Source organism: Oncorhynchus kisutch, linkage group LG2 (genome assembly GCF_002021735.2).
Source record: "Oncorhynchus kisutch isolate 150728-3 linkage group LG2, Okis_V2, whole genome shotgun sequence".
Lineage (NCBI taxonomy): Eukaryota > Metazoa > Chordata > Actinopteri > Salmoniformes > Salmonidae > Oncorhynchus > Oncorhynchus kisutch.
In genome coordinates this window covers 61,080,986-61,090,230 of record NC_034175.2, presented here as the reverse complement: position 1 = coordinate 61,090,230, position 9,245 = coordinate 61,080,986, and positions in this window count along the sequence as shown.

The following is a 9,245-nucleotide window of genomic DNA, read 5'->3' as shown; positions in this document are numbered from 1 at the left end:
CTCTCCCACTCTATCCCCTTCTCTGTCTCTCCCACTCTATCCCCTTCTCTCTCTCTCCCACTCTATCCCCTTCTCTCTCTCTCCCACTCTATCCCCTTCTCTCTCTCTCCCACTCTATCCCCTTCTCTGTCTATCCCACTCTATCCCCTTCTCTCTCTCTCCCACTCTATCCCCTTCTCTCTCTCTCCCACTCTATCCCCCTTCTCTCTCTCTCCCACTCTATCCCCTTCTCTGTCTATCCCACTCTATCCCCTTATCTCTCATCTCCCACTCTCTCCCCTTCTCTCTCCTCTCCCACTCTCTCCCCTTCTCTGTCTATCCCACTCTATCCCCTTCTCTCTCTCTCCCACTCTATCCCCTTCGCTCTCTCTCCCACTCTATCCCCTTCTCTGTCTATCCCACTCTATCCCCTTCTCTCTCTCTCCCACTCTATCCCCTTCTCTCTCTCTCCCACTCTATCCCCTTCTCTCTCTCTCCCACTCTATCCCCTTCTCTCTCTCCTCCCACTCTATCCCCTTCTCTCTCTCTCCCACTCTATCCCCTTCTCTGTCTCTCCCACTCTCTCCCCTTCTCTCTCTCTCCCACTCTCCTCTCCCCCTTCTCTGTCTATTCCCACTCTATCCCCTTCTCTCTCTCTCCCACTCTATCCCTTTCTCTCTCTCTCCCACTCTATCCCCTTCTCTGTCTATCCCACTCTATCCCTTCTCTCTCTCTCCCACTCTATCCCCTTCTCTCTCCTCTCCCACTCTATCCCCTTCTCTCTCTCTCCCACTCTATCCCCTTCTCTCTCTCTCCCAGTCTATCCCCTTCTCTGTCTCTCCCACTCTCTCCCCTTCTCTGTCTCTCCCACTCTATCCCCTTCTCTCTCTCTCCCACTCTATCCCCTTCTCTCTCTCTCCCACTCTATCCCCTTCTCTGGTCTCCTCCCACTCTCTCTCCCCTTCTCTGTCTCTCCCACTCTATCCCCTTCTCTGTCTCTCCCACTCTAATCCCCTTCTCTCTCTCTCCCACTCTATCCCCTTCTCTCTCTCTCCCACTCTATCCCCTTCTCTGTCTCTCCCACTCTCTCCCCTTCTCTGTCTGTCCCACTCTATACCCTTCTCTCTCTCTCCCACTCTATCCCCTTCTCTGTCTATCCCACTCTATCCCCTTATCTCTCTCTCCCACTCTCTCCCCTTCTCTCTCTCTCCCACTCTCTCCCCTTCTCTGTCTATCCCACTCTATCCCCTTCTCTCTCCCACTCTATCCCCTTCTCTCTCTCTCCCACTCTATCCCCTTCTCTGTCTCTCCCACTCTATCCCCTTCTCTCTCTCTCCCACTCTATCCCCTTCTCTCTCTCTCCCACTCTATCCCCTTCTCTCTCTCTCCCACTCTATCCCCTTCTCTGTCTCTCCCACTCTCTCCCCTTCTCTGTCTGTCCCACTCTATACCCTTCTCTCTCTCTCCCACTCTATCCCCTTCTCTGTCTCTCCCACTCTCTCCCCCTTCTCTCTCTCTCCCACTCTCTCCCCTTCTCTGTCTATCCCACTCTATCCCCTTCTCTCTCTCTCCCACTCTATCCCCTTCTCTCTCTCTCCCACTCTATCCCCTTCTCTGTCTATCCCACTCTATCCCCTTCTCTGTCTATCCCACTCTATCCCCTTCTCTCTCTCTCCCACTCTCTCCCCTTCTCTCTCTCTCCCACTCTATCCCCTTCTCTGTCTATCCCACTCTATCCCCTTCTCTCTCTCTCCCACTCTATCCCCTTCTCTCTCTCTCCCACTCTATCCCTTCTCTGTCTATCCCACTCTATCCCCTTATCTCTCTCTCCCACTCTCTCCCCTTCTCTCTCTCTCCACTCTCTCCCCTTCTCTGTCTATCCCACTCTATCCCCTTCTCTCTCTCTCCCACTCTATCCCCTTCTCTCTCTCTCCCACTCTATCCCCTTCTCTGTCTATCCCACTCTATCCCCTTCTCTCTCTCTCTCCTACTCTATCCCCTTCTCTCTCTCTCCCACTCTATCCCCTTCTCTCTCTCTCCCACTCTATCCCCTTCTCTCTCTCTCCCACTCTATCCCCTTCTCTGTCTCTCCCACTCTCTCCCCTTCTCTCTCTCTCCCACTCTCTCCCCTTCTCTGTCTATCCCACTCTATCCCCTTCTCTCTCTCTCCCACTCTATCCCCTTCTCTCTCTCTCCCACTCTATCCCCTTCTCTGTCTATCCCACTCTATCCCCTTCTCTCTCCCACTCTATCCCCTTCTCTCTCTCTCCCACTCTATCCCCTTCTCTCTCTCTCCCACTCTATCCCCTTCTCTCTCTCTCCCACTCTATCCCTTCTCTGTCTCTCCCACTCTCTCCCCTTCTCTGTCTCTCCCACTCTATCCCCTTCTCTTCTCTCTCCCACTCTATCCCCTTCCTCTCTCTCTCCCACTCTATCCGCTTCTCTGTCTCTCCCACTCTCTCCCCTTCTCTGTCTCTCCCACTCTATCCCCTTCTCTGTCTCTCCCACTCTATCCCCTTCTCTCTCTCTCCCACTCTATCCCCTTCTCTCTCTCTCCCACTCTATCCCCTTCTCTCTCTCTCCCACTCTATCCCCTTCTCTGTCTCTCCCACTCTCTCCCCTTCTCTGTCTGTCCCACTCTATCCCCTTCTCTGTCTATCCCACTCTATCCCCTTCTCTGTCTATCCCACTCTATCCCCTTCTCTGTCTATCCCACTCTATCCCCTTCTCTGTCTCTCCCACTCTATCCCCTTCTCTCTCTCTCCCACTCTATCCCCTTCTCTGTCTATCCCACTCTATCCCCTTCTCTCTCTCTCCCACTCTATCCCCTTCTCTGTCTATCCCACTCTATCCCCTTCTCTCTCTCTCCCACTCTATCCCCTTCTCTCTCTCTCCCACTCTATCCCCTTCTCTCTCTCTCCCACTCTATCCCCTTCTCTGTCTATCCCACTCTATCCCCTTCTCTCTCTCTCCCACTCTATCCCATTCTCTCTCTCTCCCACTCTCTCCCACTCTATCCCCTTCTCTCTCTCTCCCACTCTATCCCCTTCTCTCTCTCTCCCACTCTATCCCCTTCTCTCTCTCTCCCACTCTATCCCCTTCTCTCTCTCCCACTCTATCCCCTTCTCTGTCTATCCCACTCTAGCCCCTTCTCTCTCTCTCCCACTCTATCCCCTTCTCTCTCTCTCCCACTCTATCCCCTTCTCTCTCTCTCCCACTCTATCCCCTTCTCTCTCTCTCCCACTCTATCCCCTTCTCTCTCTCTCCCACTCTATCCCCTTCTCTCTCTCTCCCACTCTATCCCCTTCTCTGTCTATCCCACTCTCTCCCCTTCTCTGTCTATCCCACTCTCTCCCCTTCTCTGTCTCTCCCACTCTATCCCCTTCTCTCTCTCTCCCACTCTAGCCCCTTCTCTCTCTCTCCCACTCTATCCCCTTCTCTGTCTATCCCACTCTCTCCCCTTCTCTGTCTCTCCCACTCTATCCCCTTCTCTGTCTCTCCCACTCTCTCCCCTTCTCTCTCTCTCCCACTCTATCCCCTTCTCTGTCTATCCCACTCTCTCCCCTTCTCTGTCTCTCCCACTCTATCCCCTTCTCTGTCTCTCCCACTCTCTCCCCTTCTCTCTCTCTCCCACTCTCTCCCCTTCTCTCTCTCTCCCACTCTATCCCCTTCTCTCTCTCTCCCACTCTCTCCCCTTCTCTGTCTCTCCCACTCTATTATTTATTTACTTACCTTTATTTAACCAGGTAGGCAAGTTGAGAACAAGTTCTCATTTACAATTGCGACCTGGCCAAGATAAAGCAAAGCAGTTCGACAGATACAACGACACAGAGTTACACATGGATTAAAACAAACATACAGTCAATAATGCAGTATAAACAAGTCTATATACGATGTGAGCAAATGAGGTGAGAAGAGAGGTAAAGGCAAAAAAGGCCATGGTGGCAAAGTAAATACAATATAGCAAGTAAAACACTGGAATGGTAGTTTTGCAATGGAAGAATGTGCAAAGTAGAAATAAAAATAATGGGGTGCAAAGGAGCAAAATAAATTAATTAATTAAATACAGTTGGGAAAGAGGTAGTTGTTTGGGCTAAATTATAGGTGGGCTATGTACAGGTGCAGTAATCTGTGAGCTGCTCTGACAGTTGGTGCTTAAAGCTAGTGAGGGAGATAAGTGTTTCCAGTTTCAGAGATTTTTGTAGTTCGTTCCAGTCATTGGCAGCAGAGAACTGGAAGGAGAGGCGGCCAAAGAAAGAATTGGTTTTGGGGGTGACTAGAGAGATATACCTGCTGGAGCTCTATCCCCTTCCATCTATGTCGTTCTTTCTCCCCTTCCCCCTCTCTCCCCTTCTTTCTCTCTTCCATTCTCTCTCTCCCCCTCTCTCTTCTCTCTAAGTGCTGTAAACATTACAGAGCTCTCATTAGAGTGACTAGGGGTGCTGCTGGGGCAGGTGCTGTGCAGTCAGCAGTAACATGGGGTGCTGTGGTACGGTGCTGGGACTGTGCAATGTGTGAGTCATTACTGCAGGCTATGTAGTCTGCAGTCTGCAGGGCTCCACTGGGGAGGAGGATGGGGAGGGGGAGAGGAAGAGGACAGAGACTGGCCTGGTATAGAGCTGTGTTAATGAGAGAAAGCTCTCTGTGGGGATGGAGAGATGGAGCGATGATGGGGAGAACACACACAGTGCCACTCCAGAGACGGCTGTAGGATTACCATAGGTAATCCACTAAATGAAAAGCAGACCGCATGTTGCACCGAGGGGGACAAGAAGTATGAATGGTAGTTTACTATGGAATATTTTAAAACAGCTCTTTCAGGGCATATTCCAGACAGACACTCCTCCACCGGCTTGATTTCTTACCTGCGGCTCCTTGAATAGAGAATGTTACATTACTGGGAGTCGCATACAGCTACTGCTTCAGACTACAAGCTTTATATATGATGTTTATTCATTTGGGATTCTTGTCCTCAAGCATCTTTCTCTCTTTCAGGACACCAGAATCACTAGTGAAGTACATCTGGGACACATTATTACATTCTAACCGAGTTGATAAAGACTCGATAAAGTCCATTTAGGACCTCGTTAGCCCACCTGCTGATTTAATGTGGAACATTGAGAATAATCTGTGTGAATAATCTCAGTTCAAGCATTGCTTTGTGATGAGCAAGAAACCACAGTGTCCCTGGAAGTGCTCTGTCATCTCCCTTCCAAGCCTCCTAGGCCTATGGGCCTCCATCAGCCATTAACATTAAACTATACCCAATAGCCTTTCCAGATGTTCTTCTCCCTTGTATTTCATTTAATCCAACACCTCTTCAGGCCACTGTCCAGCCGTAAATCAGAGGCTTGATGCTGGAGGAGGGAGTGAGTGAGGATGTGGCTGGAAACATGCTGACTTCATGAACTCAGTGTGGATATCTTCAGGACACCAGCAAAGCTATTAGCTGTTACCTTTACCCCAGAGGTTACCTTTACCCCAGAGGCCGTCAAGCATCTTAAAGGGGGTTTAGTATGCCCTGTACTGCCCCACCTCAAAACCATGTGGACTGTGAGGTTTTATGATAACTATACTGAACAAAAATATAAAACGCAACATGCAACAATTTCAAAGGTTTTATTGACTTACAGTTGAACAGTTGAATATAAATCAATTCATTAGGCCCTAATCTATGGATTTCACATGACTGGGCAAGGGAGCAGCTATTTGTGGGCCTGAGAGGGCTTAGGCCTAACCACATGGGAGCCAGGCCCACCCAGTGGGGAGCCTAGCACAAGGGGCACCTGTGTAATGAATGAATGTTTAATTCGCTTCTTGATATGCCACACCTGTCAGATGGATGGGTTATTTTAGCTAAAGAGAAACGCTAACTAACAGGATGTAAACAAATTTGTGCATAAAATTTGAGAGAAATATGCTTTTTGTGCATATGGAACATTTCTGGGATATTTTATTTGAGCTCATTAAATATGGAACCAACACTTTACATGTTGCATTTATATTTTTGTTCAGAATAGTTTGTTTTATGGTCAGTCGCGAGTCACTGAGCGGTGTTGAATGCATTTCACAGATCCATTTGTTGCAGATCTCTGTGGACTAGTGTTTCCCAACTCCAGTCCTCTAGTACCCCCAACAGCATACATTTTTGTTGTAGCCCCAGACAAACTCTCTTGCTTCAATTTAACGAGGGATTGATGGTTAGTTGACAAGTTGAATCGGGTGTACTTATCCAGGGCTACAATACAAATGTGTATTATTGGGGGTACTGCTGTGGGTACTGGTGGTTGGGAGAACTTTTTTTGGGGGGGGGTACTGTTAGGGGTACTGTTGGGGGTACTGGTGGTTGGGAGTACTGGTGGTGGTACTGGTGAGGTTACTGTTGACGGTGCTGTTTGGGTACTGTTGGGGGTACTGTCGGGAGTACTGGTGGGGGTACTGTTGGGGGTACTGGTGGTTGGGAGAACTGTTGGGGGTACTGGTGGTTGGGAGTACTGTTGGGGGTGCTGATATTTGTGATATTTCAATAAAATAACAACTATGTGTAAAAAAACTATTTTTTATTATCAAAGAATTAATAATGCTGCAACCACTTTAATCCCCCTTCCATTGCCCACAAAGATAGATATATCATACGATGTCCTTGAAGATTCTGCCATGACGCTCCCTGACATACCCAACTTCTAGACAGTTAATCCTCATCAGTCCTTCCTCTCTGAGTTCTTCAAGGTCATCTAGTCCTATGGGAAATAATAGCACTCTAAATCTATCACCTTTGTAAAGGCACAATCCCTCAAAGTTCCCCCTTTTTTCATTTTATAAACAGTTATTGGTAGGTCTGTGCTCTTTTAATGTGGAAATCCATCTGCTCTTGGACTTAGTTTTATCAAATCCATAATCTATACCTGCACTGGAAAGATTATTTCACTTCACAAGGAGAATGAGTGATTCGGTGTTGGCCCGTGGTTTATCTTTTTAGAATATATTTTTAATTGCCTTAGATATCTAGATGACATAAGAAATTTGACAGGGCACAACAAATCATGCAGACAGCTATTTTATTTTGATGCTCCAGCTCTGCTCTCCAAGCTGATATTAATCATCAACTCGACAAAATATCTGTGATAAACCTTTGCTATGAATGCAAAACTTTATGATACATTGCTCACAGACTGGTAGACATTCCACACATAGCTCCCCACCCTCCATATGTGGCTGGTGGAGAGTTCAAGTCAATATGTGACTGGTGGAGAGTTCAAGTCAATATGTGACTGGTGGAGAGTTTAGGTCCATATGTGGCTGAAGGAGTGTTCAAGTCCATATGTGGCTGGTGGAGTGTTCAAGTCCATATGTGGCTGGTGGAGTGTTCAATTCCATATGTGACTGGTGGAGTGTTCAAGTTTGTATGTGACTGGTGGAGTGTTCAAGTCCATATGTGGCTGGTGGAGTGTTCAAGTACATATGTGGCTGGTGGAGTGTTCAAGTCCATATTTGGCTGGTGGAGTGTTCAAGTCCATATGTGACTGGTGGAGTGTTCAAGTGTGTATATGACTGGTGGAGAGTTTAGGTCCATATGTGGCTGAAGGAGTGTTCAAGTCCATATGTGGCTGGTGGAGTGTTCAAGTCCATATGTGGCTGGTGGAGTGTTCAAGTCCATATGTGGCTGGTGGAGTGTTCAATTCCATATGTGACTGGTGGAGTGTTCAAGTTTGTATGTGCCTGGTGGAGTGTTCAAGTCCATATGTGGCTGGTGGAGTGTTCAAGTACATATGTGGCTGGTGGAGTGTTCAAGTCCATATGTGGCTGGTGGAGTGTTCAAGTCCATATGTGGCTGGTGGAGTGTTCAAGTCCATATGTGACTGGTGGAGTGTTCAAGTCCATATGTGACTGGTGGAGTGTTCAAGTCCATATGTGGCTGGTGGAATGTTCAAGTCCGTATGTGACTGGTGGAATGTTCAAGTCCATATGTGGCTGGTGGAATGTTCAAGTCCATATGTGGCTGGTGGAATGTTCAAGTCCATATGTGACTGGTGGAGTGTTCAAGTCCATATGTGGCTGGTAGAATGATCAAGTCAATATGTGACTGGTGGAGTGTTCAAGTCCATATGTGGCTGATGGAGTGTTCAAGTCCATTTTTAGCTGGTGGAGTGTTCAAGTCCATATCTGGCTGGTGGAGTGTTCAAGTCCACATGTGACTGGTGGAGTGTTCAAGTCCATATGTGGCTGATGGAGTGTTCAAGTCAATTTTTAGCTGGTGGAGTGTTCAAGTTCATATATGGCTGGTGGAGTGTTCAAGTCCATATTTGGCTGGTGGAGTGTTCAAGTCCGTATGTGACTGGTGGAGTGTTCAAGTCCATATGTGACTGGTGGAGTGTTCAAGTCTATATGTGACTGGTGGAGTGTTCAAGTCCATATGTGACTGGTGGAGTGTTCAAGTCCATATGTGGCTGATGGAGTGTTCAAGTCAATTTTTAGCTGGTGGAGTGTTCAAGTCCATATCTGGCTGGTGGAGTGTTCAAGTCCATATTTGGCTGGTGGAGTGTTCAAGTCCGTATGTGACTGGTGGAGTGTTCAAGTCCATATTTGGCTGGTGGAGTGTTCAAGTCCATATGTGACTGTTGGAGTGTTAAAGTCCATATGTGGCTGGTGGAGTGTTCAAGTCCATATGTGGCTGGCGGAGTGTTCAAGTCCATATGTGGCTGGTGGAATGTTCAAGTCCATATGTGACTGGTGGAGTGTTGAAGTCCATATGGGACTGGTGGAGTGTTCAAGTCCATATGTGGCTGGTGGACTGTTCAAGTCCATATGCGACTGGTGGAATGTTCAAGTCCATTTGTGACTGGTGGAGTGTCCAAGTCCATATGTGATTGGTGGAGTTTTCAAGTCCATATGTGGCTGGTGGAGTGTTCAAGTCCATATGTGGCCGGTGGAGTGTTCAAGTCCATATGTGACTGGTGGAGTGTTCAAGTCCATATGTGACTGGTGGAGTGTTCAAGTCCATATGTGACTGGTGGAGTGTTCAAGTCCATATGTGACTGGTGGAGTGTTCAAGTCCATATGTGGCTGGTGGCGTGTTCAAGTCCATATGTGGCTGGTAGAATGTTCAAGTCCATATGTGACTGGTGGAGTGTTCAAGTCCATATGTGGCTGATGGAGTGTTCAAGTCCATTTTTTGCTGGTGGAGTGTTCAAGTCCATATCTGGCTGGTGGAGTGTTCAAGTCCATATTTGGCTGGTGGAGTGTTCAAGTCCATATGTGACTGGTGG